The sequence below is a fragment of the Falco cherrug genome, chromosome Z (genome assembly GCF_023634085.1).
Source record: "Falco cherrug isolate bFalChe1 chromosome Z, bFalChe1.pri, whole genome shotgun sequence".
Classification (NCBI taxonomy): Eukaryota; Metazoa; Chordata; class Aves; order Falconiformes; family Falconidae; genus Falco; species Falco cherrug.
The window spans coordinates 1,333,712-1,354,053 of record NC_073720.1 but is presented as its reverse complement, the minus strand read 5'-3'; the positions used below and the strand labels follow the sequence as shown (position 1 = coordinate 1,354,053).

The following is a 20,342-nucleotide window of genomic DNA, read 5'->3' as shown; positions in this document are numbered from 1 at the left end:
AGCGCAGACAGATGGAGACGGGGGCATGGGGAATGGGGGGACATGGGGAAGGGGGGCCATGGGAAATGGGGGGGATGTAGGGAATGGAGGGGCACGGGGAATGCGGGAACATGGAAAGGGGGGTACACCCCCTCCAAAACACCCCCCTCCCCCCCCCCCCCCCAACTCGGACTCACTTGAGCTTGCCAAATTCAAAGCATCACAGGAAAGGAGGGCCCCTGGGAATTGATCCCAAATGAAACTAAATCATTTGCATATGCCGAAGCAAATGCCATCCGAGCATACAGCCAGTCTCTGGGCTCAACTTTAATAATTCAAAGCACCTATTTCCTTACTCCTCGGCATGGTAACGTGCCACATACAGGATTAACCAACGACAAAGAGACGGTGATAGTAATTCCGAGATGTCGTCTTGGGTGACGGCAAAGTTTCCTTTCATACTTTCCACCCCGATCCGCAGGGTGGGCACGCAGGGCTGCGGATGCTCGAGGGGGGGTGGGGGGGACGACGACATGCAAACCAGGAGGAATGAACGAGCAGAGGTTTATCTAACTCACTTGTTCTGCATTTATTCGGGAGGTCCCCAGAGGTTTGGGTAAACAGTACTTGAATTATAATCACACATTTCATTCAAATTTCATGCTTTGAGGATTTTTTCCTCATTAGAACTGTTAGCTGTCAATCTGACAAGATCACATTTGTAACCTTTAAACCACCCTCCGCGTATAATACGTAAGGCCAAAAATCCCAACGACTGCAGGTCAACGAGCAACAAAACGCCCCACCAGAAAGGCAGAGCGAACCCTCCTCGAACGTGGTGCAGATGGGCGGAACATTTCCTATGCCAGCAAATCCACTTTCTAAACCCAACTTCCTACAAATGTACGTCTTAATGCTCCAGAGGTGAAAAACAACAATGTCCTTTGATCATTTATTTAAAAAAAAGAAAAAAGAAAACCAACCACCACCCTTCTGGTGTTTTTAAAAGACTTCTAGAAATAAAGCCTGTTCTTCCCTTCTGCATTTGCAAACTGCAAAATATGGTATTTTCTCTCTTAATAAAAGCTGTGGCTTCACAGCTCCATACAAAGTTCTACAACCGGCATTACATTTTTAGTACAAATGTTACCACAAAATTAGATTGGATGGATCTTTAAATCATCTCACTTAATCGCTCTCCTGCCACGGAAACAATCCCCTCACTCCAGCAGAATAAGCTTTTTCCTGACTGGCACTAGATAATTCTACAAATTCCACGTGTCGATGTCAATAGATGATGGAAATGGAGAAAGCCACGACTCTGGGAAGCAAGCCTTGAATTGCAACCAACGTGTCATGGAAATGACCGCAGATGATTGCGGTTTGGGTTTTGCAACCTTGAGGCGGGGAAGGGTCCAACTTAATTTGGATCCTGTCATATCAGTGCTTTCCTTCTCCCGAATGGGAAAATTGAGGTGTAAATACAGTGTATGGAACTTGATAAGAAGTTAATGCGGTTTGCAGGGAGTAAGCCCGTAACTATAACTCTCAACACATGAGAATAAAAATTAATTACTTCACCATATCATATTTGCATTTGACACGTACATTGAGATAATTTTAATATATTTTCCTGCCTCGCTTGAGAACCTGTGATTGTCCTGGATTTTTTTTTTCCTTTTTTTCTTTTTCAGAGATAGAAACATATATCTTACATAAAATTCATAGCGTTAAGAACAGCCTAGGAACACCACTGGTGAGATGCCGACTACCCGCAGGGCTCTGAAATGATGCGAGGCAAGGCTATGGTAGCCCTCCGTCCCGCACTCACCCCTTCCCGCACGCCCCTGCCCCAGCAGCTCCCAGCACAGCCCCACTGGGGAGGGCCCCGCAGCACCATCCAGTCCCCCCAGCCTCCTGCTTTTCTTTTGGGGTGCTGTCACAGCCGGGAACGTGTCCCCAGCCGCCACATGGCCCGAGCCCGGCTCCTGGCTGGCTGGAGCCCATTCATTGAAAGAGCAAACCACTAAAAATATAAGGGGAGTTATCTGACAAGCAGCAGCCTTTTAAAAAAAATGAAATCTTTGTTGGTGTTTTAATCTCCAAACGCAGCGCTCGATGAATTTGCATCTGGCCCTGACATAGCCACGTTGGGGATTTTCACTGAACCAGGTGCAAGTGGTTGTTCTGCGCCAGGTTTTGTTGTGGCCGCGGGGCGCTGGAGTGCCAAGCTCCCCGGCAGGACTCGGCGCTGACAAAGACGAGGATTTGCCGTCAGGATTCTGCTCCGGCCACACCGGTGCGAGGGTGCGGGGGGCTGTGGCAGGTGCAGCTGTGCATGACCCCCTGGAGACCCCCGCACCTGCATCTGTGCCGCCGAGCAGCTCCCCACACACACCCACCCGCCGGTGGGCATCAGGCAGCACCGGCATCTTCCAGCCCTTGCCACAGAGTGGTGCCGGCAATGCTGCAATTATGTCCTTCGTCTTAATGAGAGGTTGGCAGTGTGGAGAGGCGAGGTGCGGGCGGGGAGGAGTGACGTGGGGACAGCATGGCCCACCGCCCCACGCCGCTGCCAGGGAGCAGGCGCAGCCTCCCTGCGGCCCTGCCTAACCCTCGCGTCCTCTCCATTGCCCCAAAGGGGCTCGTTTTCCAAGTACAGGGTAGAGGATGAGTACTTAAACCTTTGGTTTGGTAAGGACAGTGTGACAATGGACCCAGAGGGAGCACTGCCAAAGGGCCGGGGACTTTTAAAAGACACAAAACATAAAGATGCATAAAATGCTGTGGCAGCACATCATTTCAGCACCTTCTGCGTCAGGCATCGTTCTTCAGCATCTTCTAGGTTGCTGCAGGCAGAACAAGGCTGAGCAGGTGTAACAGACCCAAGTAGGGACAAATGCAGGTCAATATGTCACCTGCGTAGCATGACACAGTGAGCATAGGGTGCCAGGTTACGTGGCCACCCTGTCAGAATCCAGCTACTTCAGCATTATTGAAGTTAATAATTTCCCTTAGGGCCCTCCTGTTCCATTTTCCCTTTGCACCACTGCTCACCCTGGCCCAGCCCCCAGCCACAGTATGGCCAACTGGTCAACGGGCAGAGACACCATGTGAGGCTTCATGCACAGAAATAATCAGTGCTGGCACTTCTGTGACAGAATTGCAATATTCTGGTATATATACACTCGTTTCCATTCTCTCCTTTCTTCTCTTGTATCAGATCCCAGCAGCAAATTCCAGAAGAGGGTGAGGAAACACTCAAGAAATCTAAAGAGAATTAGAAAAAGAAACAGAAGCAGAAGATAATGATGAAAGACAGAATGGCGGGTTCTGCAGCTTTCGTGAGGCCACCTCTCCTGGTCCAGGAGGGGAAGAGGGAGCAGGTCTCTGCTTTTCCAGAAAGACTTTCAAGACAAAGAATTTGGAAAGGGCCTCAGTGAGCTGCTGAGCATCCTCCTCGGTCAGCCAGGGGTGCTCCAATGGATGCCATCCCAACAGAGCGGCACCACTGGCACACTTCGTGTCTGGAACCAGACCTTCCAGAAAGTCCCAGATTTTTTCTGGATGCTGGAAGGAAGAGACAGCAGTCACATTACGTTCCTGACACTACTGTAACTGAGGTCCACAGCAGAGGACCAAAGAAAGGGAAGCTATCTGCTAGACGACAAGCTTGCAGCCATAAATTGATACGGATAATGGTAAAATGTCAAGTAAGATGACTAAACAGCCTGGGTTAAGTCTGGGTCACTTGAATAATCTCATCCTTCTTACACAAATCCTTGAGCACAGCTATTACAACGTACCCACTGTGGGTGGAGAAGTGGCTCTGAACGCCCAGATGTGAAGAATTCTCCTCAGCTGGGGTGTTTTGCTGAGAGACCAGGACCTCCATTCAGAGGCCCCATGAGGACATGCCCCACCTCCTGTCCCACCAGCCTTTTTCGACCAGCTTCTCTCCTCTTTAAGGAAAAGAGAAGCAAACCCTGCTCCGTTCCCCGAAGGCAGCTCTATTTTAGGAGACACCAGAGCCGAGCTAAAGGTTTCTTACAATCCCCCACGCAGGGATAGCCCCCCACCCCTCTGACCAGAGGGACACAACCCCAACACAGAAAGCTCGTTCAGATGCTGGATAAACACACAAACAAGTTGCACCATATTTACTTTATACAAACTTAAAGACGGGGCATGTGCTGTGGCCAGTTTCTGGTCTTGATTCTGCAGGATCACAAATCAAGCTAGAGATCAACCTGCTGAACTCCAGGCGACGTAATTTATAATTGTCTCTTTTGTAACTGCTGCAACAAAAGGTAACACTTGTTTTCCTACATTTTTGTACATTAATATTCTCTCCTCTCTCCCCAGGAAGAGGTTCATATTCAGCTACTTGTGCACCATAGACTGAATACAGGACAAATATCTAATTATACAGATGCTATGTGAATAAATCAGATCCTAAAAGCCAGTCTCTAAAAAGCTACTTTAAACCAGCCAAATGTGGATACATCTGCTTTAATATTATGGACTACCTATTGATGGCAATCCTAATCAACCCAACAAGCCTACGCCTTGCTGCCAGGCTCGCCTGCCAAGGAGGAAGGAAGCCTTTTTCCCAGCGCTGAACTAGCTCTTCTCTTTCTCATTAAGCGGACCAACTCTCCACCAGATGTCTTACCCGGGTGCAGCTCATGGAGTGGCCCCGACGGTGGGTTATTCCAGCAGTGAGCCCGGCAGCACCCATGGCAGTGCCGGTGCCAGAGCCCTTCCCCACAGCAATGCTCTGTGCATCACCCAGGCCAGCCCGCTAGTACCTGGACCTTGCAAGCTTTTCAAATAATCTCAATAAAAATGCATTTGAGAGGTTTTTTTTTCAACTGAAGCAGTTGGTCAGGTGTGACTTGGGGTGTCAGGACGAATGCAATTCCGCCAGATTCCTGGACGTTTGTGTGTACCGAACATATTGGATGGGCACATCTGCTATACCCAGAGCAGTTTTTAAGCAAATTGCCCTTTCAGCAGCCACCGAGTCAGTGACATAACTGCACGTGCTCCTGTCCTTGCACTGCCAGACACAAACTACTTGGCCAAAGCGGGTGCTGTGACAGGTCAGAAGCCAGGAACGTGGCAAAAGCATTAGTCTGAGATTACCAGGATAAACCATAGAACACCTCTGCAAGCATCTGCCAAGTTTGATCTGTAAAATATCAAACAACTTCTCTTACATTAAATGCTACACAGACCGTACTTACTATATAGCACATGAAGTTAATAACGTAACAAACCCCTACATCAGAACTAGCTTTTGAAAACCAAACCAACATTCACTGTTTGCTTTCCAGATAAGCTAATGTTAACACGTGATGGGGCTGAGCACATCCCCTCAGCTGCAGCATGAGCTGGCCCAGACCCCCGGCGCTGGGCAGGGCACTGGGGGCAGGTAAGCAGGCACCCGGCACTACGGATTATCCGTCACCTTCCATAAAACTTATCTTACCAGAAAAAAAAAAAAGCACAGAAACATACTTTACAGTTAATCTATTTTAAACAAAACTGTCTATCTAAAATATCCATTTGCCACTAGGTTTATTTTTGACTACACTGCTTGCGAGAAGCCAAGGGAGAAACTTAAATCACATGGGCCAGGATTTCTTCTTGCACAAAGGCTATATTGCCAATTTTTTACCATTTTATCGTGAGTATCAGAGTAGTTGGTGGGCTTGCTTTTCTGGAAAGTCAGAGCTGCTATAGTCATTGATTACAGGATGATCCCAGATTTCACATTTTTGAAGAATAAGCTTCTAACTCCAGGCAGTGTGGAGGAGAGCTGGGAAACGGGAACTCTGAGGCAGAAAACCCCAAAGGCTAATAAAACAAACCCAATCTTTACTATTTTTAAAATCTCATGATTTCGTTTTTTTTGTGGATGGGAGAGTGGCTGACTCATGCTATGTGAACCTTTGAGGTTAGCAATACTACCACAACAGCTTCTCCACATTGCTCTGGCACCGTAAGCAGACCCTACGCCGGCTGCAAGGTGCCATTGGGCAACCAGCCAACTCTGCTGCCCTAGGCTATGGGCCTGGACAGCCCAGGGGCTCCGATTCCAGGTTCACTATGGAAACAGACGGGATGGGGGTTTAAGGTTCACGGCTGGCATCCTCTCTCTCTTCCCAAGGCACACAGGCTTATGATGGGAGGGTCCTACATTTGGAAATTTCAGCATCACCGGTCTCAATACGGGACTACAAGCGTTGTAGCATAGTTTAGAGTCCACTGGAGACGTATTTGGTAAAATAAACAAACAGAGCAAGATTTTAAACATTTTTTTGCAGTGCCAAGCAGTTCACCAATTGCACATGCCACATAATAAACAAGCAGTTTCAGATTATAAGGGATTATCTTTGCTTTTGCAGTTGAAGCAGAATCTAGATCAGTCATCAGCGCTGCAGTTAGGGCTCGTTTTGCTTTACTGAGAGGTTTCCACACGTTCGTAGTCAACTGTTCTCTATTAGCATTAGCTGCCATTGCAAAATAAATAAATCCTTTGGAAGCGTAAGGCAATCAAGGACCTGATCTTATGTTCAGTCTTTAGGAAAAAAAGCCACGTTGTAATATAATGATTTTCATTAGTAACAATACATACTCTCCCAAGTGGGTTCAGTGTTTTATAAAATGATAAAAGATCTACTTGCATTGACACTTCAGAAAGAACTTACATCTATTGTGCTGTTGTACAATTGTTTTTTAAAACAGTACACACACAAAAAAGGAAAATAAATGTGGAAAAGGTAAGAAGTTGCAGACGCCATGCAAATGGACACATGGCTGATATTAAGGACCAAAACGTGGCCTTTTTTACAGTCACGTGCAGCAGTTTGTCTACATAGTAAACCGTTAGCAGAATTGATCAAAGCACTCAAAAGCGTTTCTCACTACCCTCCTCTCTGCTAAATGATCTGCAGGACTGAACATAGATGTGGGATCCTGCAAACTCGGATTCATTCCCACTCTGCCACAAGAATCTGGGGAGGGAGCGGGAGAGGAACACTGCTCCTCATTTATTGCACATTGCCATATGGAAGACTTTTCAGCTGTTACATAGTTAGGCCTCACAGCCCTTCTCTCTAGCAGTTAAATATTATTCTGTCACTGCTTCCCTTTGTATAGACGGAGAAACTGAAGCTCAGGGAGGTCACGGGCACCGCGCCGGTGCTGCAGTTACATTGAGCCAAGGGGACTGGAGGCTGAGGCTCCCCCAATACACCCTCTGCGGCACGGGGCTGCCCAGGGGAGCTGCTCAGCTCCCTGCCCCGGCTCCAGGGAAAACCTAAAGCATGGTCACCCTGGTCCTGGTGAGCTGGCCACGTTGCGATGCATGAGGCATTTGGGAGGAGTACGTGCCTGCGGAGGAGGAGGCTGGGCTGCTGCCACGGCTCCCAGATCCTGCGGATGCTCGGGGACGAGGAGGTCGCGTTTACACATGTACAGCTTGCTCTGAAGGTTACCTTTGCACTCGGGAATCGCTTGTACTTGAAAATAACCCCCAATCTCCAGCAGCCAGACAAATACAGGGATAGAGATGGTGTGGTTTTGGAAAAAAACAGAAAATGAGACAAAATCTCTTCACGTTGCCCACCCTCTCCCATCACCCTCTGAATCAAGCAACGCAGGTTGGTTTGGCTGCTGGGTGCGAGGATGGGTAACACACAGGAAGATGAAGCGGGTGGTCATGAAGACCTCAAAGACTTAAGGAGGACACTGGCCAGCTTGAACCTTCTTTGGCTGTCAGCCTGGGAGAGCAGCCCACGTAGAAAGGCAGATGGGCAAAGGAGGTGGAAATGGCACCGTCAGAGGACTGGTCAAGGTGGGGACCAGGAAACCAGGACACTGCTCAGAAGAGAGAAGGGAGGGGCCCCTGGTAAGCTTTCTTTGAGGATACTGCTCAAAGAAGGAAAAGAATCTGGAAAACTGGGTGTTTAAGGAACACAAAATGCTGTTTGGTGATGCCACACCCTACCCAGAGAGTCTCCCCATGCCACAGGGACAGTCATGGCTTGGGCTTCCCAGCCACGCACACAAAGCACTGTCCCCTCCGCACCCCCGACTGCTGGGCTTGTGTTTCTGGCTGGGGTAGCGCTCATGTTACCCCAGAAGCAAAGACAGATTAAAAGGGTTTTAGAACACCTGAAAGATTTCCGCTGTCTCAGCTCTGGATGTGCAAGAGCCGCCCCAGCTGAGCTGCAGCACAGGGGGGACTCCTGCACATAGCCAGTGTCTGGATATTTATCACTTTTATCTCAATGTTAAGAAATACGGGAGATTATTCCTGAGTCAAAAATCTGCATCTTGCCACAGAAAGCTTCACCTGATATTCTGCCAGATCTTTCTTGTTTTATTCGTGTCTCATTCCTCCCGGTTCGCTCTCCTTCTCTACTGAACCACATTAGTGCTCTTCTCTTTCGCTGCTTAGACTGACTTGGCCTTTAAACCCCCGAGTATGCTGCAAAGTTGCCAAAGTCCTGCTCACTTTCCAAGAAATCTGGATCTGAATTGCTTAAACCTTGTTCCAGCACATGGAGAGAGGAGCTAGATCCAGCCTGGAACTGGGGAGCAGGTGGGCGGGCAGAAGCTTTGCAGGAGGTTTATTGACACACCTGTGTGAGAAGCATCAGATCTTTCCCAAGTCTCAGCTCCCTGCCTGCCGCGCTGGACTGGGCTGTAACTGTTAGCATTTTTACTTCCTCCAGTCTTTTTTCGCCCTCTCATTGCATTAAATCATTTTGTCTCTAGTTCTCCAGGAATATCGCCTGGAGGAGGGAAACTGTTGGGTATCTATCTTTCCTTGGAGACCTTCAAACAAAGATGTTCTGTACAATATTTGTCAATTTTCCCATTAAAGATGAAGAATTTAGCGTTCAGCGTGGATTTTAACCCTTCATATTGTAAAACCGGACTAGAGGCGCCAGTGCTGTAAAAAAGCAGCCGACCATCGCCTAGGTTGGGCACCCAGGTGCAATGAGAGCAAGGTGCTCCTCTCCGGCACGCTGCCCCCACGGGTGCTGCGCCGGGTGCCTCCACGACAGCCACGGGGTGGGCTTGCTGGCAAGTGGAGCAAAGATGTTGACGTCTTGCTAAAACGAGGGCACAAGTCGCACCAATTAAGCAACTCCTGATGGCGTGTTTGTGTTTGATGTGCAGCCTGCGCGGTGCATCGCCGCCGTCAGGACTGAATTGGGGCCAGAGATGTTATTGAATGTGGCATCTGCTGACCGCGGGGTTGGGTTGAGTGAATTTGGCCTGGTCTTACAATTTTCCTCCTTTTGTACATTTGTCCCTTCATGCTATTTGAACCTTCTTTTGTGGTTTAATACCGAATTGCACAGTACGGGAGGATAATTAGTGCTAAGTATTAAGCAGTTTATGTTCTTCTGTAATTAGAGAATAAGTCTGCGAGGTCTTTGGGCACTAGTTCCATGATGGTTTATTTTTACTACGTAAAACCCTTCAAGAGAAAAGGGTGTTTGTACCTTTGCATTCATTGGGCTTTTCATAATGAATAATGTGATAAAATATATCTTGCAACCTGACTGGTTGGACTAAAGATGTCAGGTTGCTGGGTCTTCTGAAACCAAGTACATGGTTTTCTTCAGTAATTAGGGCCATGCAGTGGTTTCGCCATGGATTTTATATTATATCAAATACGCATATTTGTTATTTATACACAAAATGCATGCACCTAAAATACAAAGCAAGCCAACTGTAAACAGATAGATATTGCAGAAGAAATCTCTCACTGAAATGACACGCTTATGCTTTCCCATGAACTTTTCCTTTCAGCAATCCTAATTAATACTCCAAAGTGCATTTTCAATTACATGAATCCAGATGCCATATTAAAATATATATTTTTATACCACAGCCATTCCTAGAAGCCTCTGTCACCCTGTGCTGCGCAGGCACTGTGCTGAGCCAGAGCCTGACCTGAAGGGTTTGCAGCTGGGATGAACAAAGTAAAAAAAATAGGCACCCAGAGGTGAAGCCACTTGCCAGAAACCTCCCCATCAGGTGGGCAGCAAGCTTGGGGAGCAGGGTCCAACCTCCCTGGTGCTGTTTCCTTACACTGCACCATATTCCCATCGACTGCTCAAATTCACACTTAAATGCCTAACACATGTTAGTGCCAACTTCTGTAACAAAATATGGTTCTTTGGAAGTCCTCTAAAACTGCTTTTGCTTGAGAAGTGGTTAATGTATAGCCAGCTGAAGAAGGAAATCAACTGCTTGCTGATAAACTCAGTGTAGCCAACTCTTGGGATTTTATCAGGAGTCCTGCAGGATCTTCTGTTCTTTTGGGGGTTTATTTTTTTCTAAAGCCTCAGCTCCAAAAATTCAGAAATTACAAAAAAATCTCGATTTCATTAAAAATAGCAGTTTCAGGCCCTCATAGCTATGGACAAAACCTGAACGCAGGAACAGAGCGTAGCTAAAAGTTCCGGAAAACCCCAAGAGGCAAACACAAACCCACTGCAGTCCTATGGTCCCGAAAGCCTGCAGAATTTGGTGAACTTGTGCCTCAGAAACATCAGCCTGGATTTGGAACGCGCTTTTTTTAACGTCCAGGTGTTGCCCAGGCACGGTGGAACCGCAAGCCGCAGCCCCCGTGAAAGCCCTCTGCGCCATGGGGGGCTGTGGGCAGGGGCGATGCCATCCCTCCGGGTGCTCCCGGCAAGCTCAGCCTGCCGCCAGAGCACCGGGGACCACTGGCCTGACCTTCCCTGCCCACCCCCAGCGCGATTTTAGGTGAGGCTCGTCACTAGGGGAGCGATAATTTTGGTAGGTATTATTTTTGCACTTGGAACGTCCTTGATGATTTACTGCAGTAGCCACAGCAGAGAAGCCTTCAGCCATGAATTAAGTGCGGATCATTTCTTTAACCTCAATAATCAACCGCAAAATGTAACTTGCATTTTAAACTCTTCCTCCAAATACCACACGCGAGGAAAAACCTGAAGGGATGGCTCATTTCGGAGGTAAAACAATTCAGGAATGGTCTCTCACATAATACAAGTTGTACTAAAAATTCAGGCGCTGCAGCCCAAAGACTGGCAAGGAAGTGGTTAACAGACATATGCTGTATAATTAGGAGATGCATTAATGATTATGAATAGTAAATGACTTGGTGCAAGGAAAAAAGCTAGTCAAAAGGGACATGCACCTATCTTACATGTTTATTAGAAACTGTATATAACTAGAGAATTCTGCTATTAAGAATCCTGCATTATTGGTGTAAATACTTCCAAGGGTACATCAAATTGTAATCTTTCATACGACATCCATCAAACCAGGCTGGAGATTTTGACAAACATTAAACACAGTAAGGAGGCAATTATGTATGCATGATTTAATCTGCAACTAATTAATATGCAAATGTATTCATATGTTAGTTACTAAATTAAAAATGCAAAGAAGCCCTTATGGTGATTCTCAAAATTTTGCACAAACAGAACATTTAACATATAAGAAAAAATGAAGTTTTTTGGAAACCTGCGGCATACTTTAAATCTTTGGAAACCTGTTGCACGGAGATGGTTCAAAAATATTTACTTAAATACCGGAGAATGATAAAAGGCGCATTAATTTTATGTCGGAATGTGGTGGCAGAAAGGTTAAACATGAATCTCTGAAAGTCTTAGGAGATGTGTGCTAATTATCAAACAAACTGTATTCTAGACCGAACTCCCACAGCCTGCAAAAAAAATTCAGACTCGGCACAACCTGGTCATCTTTCTGGCGTTTTGCTCCATCCGTGGCTGCGTGCGTGCCGAATCCTGGTCGATTTTAAGACAGCCGATGCCCCCACAGCCTCACGCTGCACTCGGAAACACTCTGATGGTCAGTGACACAAAAGCCCGCGCTCTCTTTTCACCCGAGTAGGTTTTCTGTTTAAGAAATCTTCTGGAAAGATTGAAAATAAGAGGTGTGAGGGAACTAATTGGGTGAAGGTGGACAGCAACCGCCTTTAATTCTTTTCCAGATGCATCTTCAAAGAAAAACAAGGATGCAAACAAGGAGCAGACATTTAGAATATTTCCTGCAGAATTGCTACAGCTATGATTTGGAATAGCTTCCACCCCCTAGTAGGTAAGTCAAGAACAATAACTAAGTATATATTATACCATTGTTTGCATTTTGAATGTATCTGTTATTTAATGTGCCAGGATTTCCTTTCAGTCATATTTCCAGGGAGAGTTCAGTTGCATTCTGAGCTCTGGCCGTGGCTCCCAGGCTAAGCCGGAGCAGCCAGCACAGCCAACAAACACGGAGCAGGTTGAGTACAGAGGGAAGCACACTAAGTACTTCCAGGCTGTTTCCTGGGCCAGTGAACTCTCACTGCTTGCTTTTTTTTTTTTTTTTTCCCCTTCCCCCTCCTAAAAAATACAAGCCATCCCCTCTGCTGCAGGCCCACACCAGACGAGGATGCTGGCGTTGGTGGGCATGCTGCCCTGAGCCCCCCGGGTGCTGGCTGAGAGCCTGGGCAGGGGGCCCCATGGCACAGCCCCCCCGCCCCCCCTTCCCCCAGGGACGGCACCCAGGGGACCCTGGGGGCTGATGGGTCCTCTCCAGAGCAGCTACATGTGCTGGGTGGGAGTGTGCATCCTGCTGCCACCCCAGCAATGGGCCCTCTCCTGGAAGCCACGAGCTCTTCCTCCATGTTAATCAATACGGTTGCACCAGCACGTCCTCAATGCCGAGGGCTTTTAGGATCAGGAAAGAGCTTTCAGAGATCAAATTCACCCAATTGAAGAGGAAGAAGTCTAGACTGGAACGGAAAACTGCAGCGAAATCGCTTTGAAAATATGAACAGGCTTGGTTGCACATATTTAAATCTACTTTGTTGCGCCTTGATAGGTGACTCTGGATTTTTGTTTAGGCCAGAACCGAATGTAAGGCTTTTAAAAGCTTAAACGTACACATTTATGCATTCATTACACAGTGTTAAATCTAATTTGTTCTTTTTACTGTCACAGGAAGCACATGTTTAAAGCAATCTGTTTCCTCATATGAATGCTTTCCTGTCTGTTTGAAAAAAATTGCAACACACTTTACCCCAAGTAACCAAGAGGTGATCATAAATATCCCTAAATAGCATTAAACAGATATGAAAGACATTAACACTTCCAGAATGCCAAAGTAGTATTAAAAAAAAATTCTAACAGATGCTCCTAGGTCAAAAAGTGAAATGTGTGTTTCCTGAAAAAACACTCTCATCAGAATCATAAATGAACTGTGAGCGGAGAAATGAGGTGTTGCAGAGCAAATGAGAGGATCTTTTTGGTTAAGGACTCTCACACACTATTGCCAAAGTGTGGTTGCAATAAAAGAGCCAAAATTAAAGGCGACTTTGCTGCAACCCAGCATCTTTTATTCCACCAGGTGGCAATGGCAGCGAGGGAGGGCTGCCGCCCAGCCCTGCCACACCACACCACGCCGTGCCACACTGTGCTGTGCCACGCCACCAAGGGCTGCCTCCACCAAACTGGCCACCGACCAAGCGATTTAACTTTGCCGTGTCACTTTGTGGCTTGCGCTTGGCAGGGAAAAGATGTTCTCATCTGGAAACGCACTCAAATCGTCTGGAATATGCAAATCTAGCTTCAAATACCCAAATAGCGAAGCCCCTCTCACTCCGGAGCGGGGACATGTGCTTCCCGGCTTGAGGGGCTCGCTGCAGCACTGGGCAATGCTGTAGCAGGCGACGGCTCACCACAGCACAGCTCTTTCAGGCACCTAAAATATTCAAGTCTTTATTACGTGCTAGAAAAGCAGCAAACGCGGGAGCCTTCCAGCCTTTTATTGTTTACAGGATAGCAAGGGTGGCACGGGTAAAACCCACTGCTGAGCCACCCCTGCCCTTAGATGCTGTGGGTGGGCTCTGGGTGCGGGAGGGCTCCCGTCCCCGTGGCCAGCTGCGGACCCCTGGGAATGGCCCGGGCCACCTGCCTGCGCCTCTGCAGAGCCAGGGATGAAACCCCTGTGCACTACATCCCTACACACGCAATCTGCAGCACCGACAGACATGAGGATGTAACATCTCGGAGCATCGGCATGGCTGAAAGGAGCCCTCCCAGGATGCAAGGAGAGAGCATTCTCCACAGCTTTCCAGGGATTGTTGGGAGAACAGGTGGGAGCAGGAGCTCAGGGGGGAAAGCAAGCAGGGCAGGACAGCCCGTCCTGTTCTGGTTCTGCTGGAGGTGTCCGTGGGGCCGAAGCTTTGGGAAGCAAAACGCAACATGCCTTTATGGGTCTAAACCCTCGCCGGGGCTGCTGCAGTGTCCGCTCCGCTCGGGCACTGACTTTAACCGCTTGTTTGGCCTGTTGAAAGGCGCTGTATGCCATTGAAAATAAAATAACAATAAAAAAACAACCAGCCATTGTAGGCCTCCTAGATTTTGTGCCAAGAAACTGTCAGGGGAGCTTTGCTATGCATTTAACAACGTTAATAGTTATTGGAGCTCTTTATGCCATTTCCCCGCCCCCCCCCCCCTATTTTTGCTATGCTGATTTTTTTGCTCATTTACCGCTTCAGTGTAAAGGCAAAAAATACTTCAGAGGAAAAATTAATGTTCCTTAGATAAAACACAGGGAGTCTGTTACAAATGTACTCCAGTCAGAGTGCAAGCATATCAATCTCGACAGAGTATCTTCAACTTCCATAGATAACTTCTTCATTAACATCCCGCTCCCTGCTCCACACACTGCATCACTCTCCCCACTTCGACCCCACGTCCAATCTGTTCTGAAATGCCAGAACAACTTTTTAAAAAAAAATCAGATCAAATAAATAAATCCCCAGCACCAGAAGCCACCCTTTCCTAAAACCACACTGGAAAGGCCTGATACAAGATAGGTTTTAAATGCTTATATCTTAAATGCTGAACTGTGCTAATCAGAGATCTGAAGGCGCTGCACTGCTTGTAATGAATACAATCTACAGATAATATATAAAGAAAAGGCACAAAATCAAATTACTGCACAGAGATTTTTTTTTTAATCATTAAATGCTTTTTCCTAACAATTATCCTCAAGTTCAAACAGAAAAATTAAGTACTGAGTTTTACACTTGTGAAACTCAGCTTAATTCCCAAATGCAAAAAGAATTACAGATTACATAGCTAAGGAAAGAAAGTGATTGAAGGCTGGACGTGAAATCGCCATGTATTTTGACATTTCTTTACTGACTAAAAAGCATTTGCTGACGGATCCTTGCAGCAGAGAAGAGGAGGGCAGCTGCGGTGCAGGGCGCGGGCAGGATGGGCTCCTCCAGCTGCAGGGTCCCCAGTGCCCAAGGTGCCCAGCACTCCCTGTCCTCCTGCTCCGCCGGGAACCTGCCAGGGCCAGTGCTCGGTACGTACGCACAGACAGCTCGATGACAAGTTTAAAATTAAAAAAAATGCTTTGTCAAGTTTTTGGGGAAAAAAAGACACCGGGCTGAGGCATGCGGGGCACGTTCGATCCCAAAGAACCCCCCAAGGACCCGGGGAGCGGGGTCTGCTCCTGGGGCGCCGCTACCGTTCTACCTGTGGCAGAGGAAGGAAAGTGCTTAAAAATAGATTTTAAAAGAGGTGCCTTAAACATAGAGCCGAGTACCTGCTGCGCCTCAGCCTGCCCCTTTCGCAGGCACTGGCAGATAGCTGGACTGAGTGGCCGAAGCCCGGAGCCGGCGGGCGAGGCGCCCCCTGCACTACCGGCGGCGCTCTGAAGAGGGAGCCTCTGCTCAAGCTAAGCAAAGAACCCCACGAATCACTACTGGATCTGGTTGGGGGGTTTGGGGTTGGTTTTTTTCAGTCCAAAATAGTGAAACCATTTAGAAATGTGTGAATTTTGCAGTAAAGGTTTTACCTTTAAATCTACCGTAAGGCCAAGGCGTAAGAAAAATACACATATCGGACCAAACCCTTCCCATCGCTTTTTTGTGTTGAAGAAACCCTGTGCAATTCATTCAAAAGGAAACACTTTGCCATTTTAAGCTGTATTTTCTCTACTTGTTGATCTATTTGAAAACCACACGATCGCAGCGTTTTTTTTTGCAAAATGACTTCCAGGCCGTTTTGCAAGTCAGGAGCAATTCCAGGTACAGTCTGCAACAGACGGTCCTTTAACCGACCTCCTCACCGCTGTATTTTATCATTTCCTTGGGTTGACTTTATTTGTTATGTGCTAAAGCTGCACTTCCAAATTTATGTCTTTACTTTTAAGCAAAAAGCAGAGCTTTGTTATAATTGAAAAAAAAACCCAAAACCCAAAAAACAAACCCCCAAACTGTGGACTTAATAAGGTTTGAATTTGAATATGGAACACCGCCCCCCCCCCTCCCCCCAACATAATGTGGGATGATTTACATGGCTGGCCAGAAGGGTGAGGGGGATGTTAGCCAGGCTGCTTCCCCTGGGGCCACCAGATGAAGAGGATCTTGTCAACCCAATAAGGCGGTGAGCATGACAGCCCATGGCCGGTGGGAGCCTGGGTGCTCCCGGGGAAGGGTGGCCGCTGCGAGGATCAGACAAATTACTTGGGGGAAACATACAGGCTGCTGTGAGGCAGGGGAAAGGCAAGGACCCTGCTGCAGGGGTGTTGCAGTGCATTGCGCAGGTCTGGGCTCATCTCTGTGGGCTCTCAGGCCTCACTGAATTATAGTAAAATATTATGAAAAAAATATTATTAGCTCCTGTTATTCCTTCCTTAATCCAGCTGCTACCTCGCTTCCTCTCACACGATGCAAGTTGTTCGCCGCGTCCCCATGAGCTGCCCCCCAGGTTTTCACCCCCGTTGCTGTCCCTTGGATGGTTATCTTCAGGAGGGTCAGCTGTCCCAGGGAGCCTTCCCCTCAATGCCACTTGTGCTCAAAGACCCCCAGACCAGGATCCAGCCCTCAGGCAGGCTCCGCACCGCTGCCCAAGTGCCATTAGGCAGCTGGGATGCTCTGGCACATCTCTGGTGGGTGCCAACCCACAACCCACCACTGAACCCTGGACACTTCAAAGGACCCCACAGGTCCAGTGTGGAGAAATGTCTCCAAAGGCACTGGCAGCAGTGACACCGCTGGCACCCCAGGACTGGTGAATTTTCTGCTACGGCAGGTGGTACAGGGAAAGACGGGGACATCATATTTGTTTTGGAAAAGTCCCATTTAACGCAGATGTTTGAAGGGAAATTCACAGGGCTGCGTTTTTTCAGTTGAGGTAGGAAGCCTGCAAAGTCTGCACAAAAAGCACAAGCAGTGCTTCCTCACCTCCCAGCAAAATCATCAAGGCTTCTCCCATGGAAAACAGAATAAAGCTGTGGAAAAACTCCAGGTGGCATCCCAGTAGTATTTCTTCTTTCTTGAGTTTTTGGAACCAAGCAGGTGTTTCCTTAGGATGTACAACTGAGTCATACACTTCCTTATCTGGCTGGCTAGCAAGGTGCTTGTAAATACACACAACAGCGAGTGCAGATTAGATGTCTCCAGTCTAAGAAAGGACACCTTAAATTAAGATGAAAGAGACTCTTGCCATTAAAACTGAGGCTTGAGAGATTTTATGTGCTGATTTGCCAACAAAATCGATTAATTTCTCAGTTCCTCGCTTTTCTTTTAACACAACTGAGGCATATGACATTGGACTTCTCCCTGTCTGTACTCTGGCTGTAAAATCTTCCCCACAAGAATCCTCCTAGAATCTGCATTCAAAATAATGTGTGACGCCTGCCCGGGCTGTGGTTGCAATCCTGCTCCTTGGTGCAGCCCAGATCCTATTGCCAGAGCTGGTTCCCTCACCCCGCGCCCACTCACATCTGTTTGACAAGCAGAGAGTGAAGTGGGTGCCATGGGCAGAGGTGAAGCCCCTGGCAGAGGTGGGAGCTGAGCCCCAAGCCCCCTTCCCAAGCAGCATGTTGCCCATCTTCCCCAAGGGCTCCTACAGATGCAACTTCCAAGGAGATGGTTCAACCTGAGGAGCCATCATCTCCTCTTTCCTCCTTTTGAAAGGCTTTTATTTATTTTAAAGCTGCTGGTTCCATTAAGAGCAAATTAACCTTGGAAACCAGAAAGACGTGACTGTCTGTGATCACTGGCTATGCCAGGGCTGGGCTATGGCTGCTTTTACAGCCGCGGCTTTTGCCTTCTTTCCATTTCACTGCAGCTGATCCCGGGGATGGGGGATGCACAGGGACACTCCACCTCTCAAGGAGACATGAGGAAAGAAGCATGGGGTGAAACACCTCCGTGGGGTCCCAGCAGGAAAATTCGCCCTCCAGGGAAGCCCGGACCCACGAGCTGCCTCTGCGGTGGCCAGCAGGCAGGTTTCAGGGAACACAGCTCAGTACAGCTGGCTGTGCGGCTGTGAAACAAGAACTGCATCCTTGCCCACTCAAGGTGTGCTATCAGCAGGGTGCAAGCTGGAGTACACCGCCACCATCCTCCTGTTTCACTAGGTACCAACAGGACCTCTTACAACAATGTGAACCTCCCCCCTGCCAGCCTTAAACCATCCTAAAAGCAGCTCTGCGTTAGCTTCGCTGTGCAGCCGTGGCAATGGAACGACGGCACCAAAACCTGTGGTTCACGGCTGCGACGTCACCCCAGACCCCGCAGTTCCCCTGCGGAGCTCCTTCGCAAGCTCCCACGCAAGCTCCCACACAAGCAGAGGCAGACTGGAGAGGCTGTCTCCCCACAGCTGCTAAACCCTGGGTGCTGCTGACCCCCCCCAGCCCTAGGCCACAGGGACAATCGCGCAGCTCACACCAGCACCTCTGACCCTGCACCAAGCAGCATGGTGGGTTTGGTCCTCCCTGGGAAGGTGCCTGGCTGGGGATTCGAGACAGGCTGAAAGCTGCATTTATCGGCACAGCTTGAGAGCCCGAACTGCCCTCTCCAGGGGCAGAGCAGGACGTGGGATTCTGCTTGGTGTCACGGTCCTGGCTCTGCCGTTAATGGGGATCAAACAACAGCAACCAGCCACTCTTCCTGTGGAGCTAAGGGAGCAGGAGGCCTGGGTGCAGTTGTGAAGGAGAAGAGTGTCCACAGAGAAAACAGAAGATGAATACATCGTGCCATAATGGCTGTACTTGACAGCCTGTTTGCTAGATGATAATAACACCAAAAGGAATCGCATGAGTTGAGCACCGTATGACCTCCAGGCACCTTACTGGAAAGCCTGGCCACACAGAAGAGCAATTTGAGATGCAGAAAGCCTGCGGGTGGCCTTTGCTGGACTCGCCCACCCACCGTCATTCTCAGAGGCGAAAAGCCTGTCTTGGCCATGCAGGGGGCTCAAAGGCAATGTCACCACTTGTGCTCCTCGGAGCTGCTCCCACTTCAGCCTCAGTAAGCCCTCCTTCTGCTGAAGCACGCAGCCTGCTCCAAGAAAGCCAAAGAAGAGCTTGCACCGTGCCTGCGGATGACTAGCATTGTCAGCACTCTGTGAAGGCTTTGTTTCTGAGCTTTCTTTTTTTTGTCCTCAATATATTGCCTTGTATTACAGGTGCTATCTGTTGGAAACCAGCACCTGGGCAGACACCGCTTCCCTGCCACAGTGCCACCGTGGTGGACTTATTGAAGTCAGGATGATACAAGTTCTTGTAAACCCACGACTCAAAACGTGACCTCTACAACCTAAGCCCTTCCCTCTTTGCTCACTTTTCCCCCAAAGACCTCCCATTCCATACCCCATTCCTTCACAGACGCTTCCCGCCATGCACACCAGGCGCAGCTTGCTCATTCCTGACTCTTACTGGTCAAGAGAAGAAAGGCGGAAAACACCACAGCACTTGGCAAACACTTAATGTAAAAGGTCAGATGTTGATTAAACCATCAGCAGCCAAACTGGATGAAGGCTTCAGGTTAAAGATTAAGAGAACAGCAAAGCCTTAGGATGAAGTTAAGGGTGAGGAGGTGGTTGTGCAGAGGAGCCACCTGGATTGCATGATGCTAGGTGATGGCAGCATCCGACACTGATCAAGAATGCTGCACCAAATGACTGCAACACCTCTCATAAAGTAGCCATTATTGTTACCCAGGAAAGGAAGCCCCGGACTGCAGGTCCAAACAAAGTTTACGTGCCCTTGTGTCTGGTCCTACATAAATGCCCAGGTCAAACCTCGTCTGTGGGTAGGAGAGCTATTTCTGCGGTGCCCACCGCCTGCGCCAGCCTGGGTACCAAGCATTACCATGACAGAGTTCAGTAAAGGCACGTGGCTACTCAACAAGCAAACAGAAAAATCTCATTTTTCCTAATATTGTCGTGCCTGTATTGCATCCTCAGCTGGCTCAATCCAATATAGCCTGGCCTTCCTGGCACTGCTCCAGTGGGAGCAGAGCTCTCCAG

At 48.3% G+C, this 20,342-nt stretch overlaps 1 protein-coding gene across 25 annotated transcripts in view; it reads right to left on the bottom strand.

Annotated features, from left to right (window-relative positions):
* TCF4 (transcription factor 4) overlaps positions 1–20,342 on the bottom strand; it is a 240,179-nt gene that overhangs the window by 70,402 nt on the left and 149,435 nt on the right. The window lies entirely within an intron of this gene.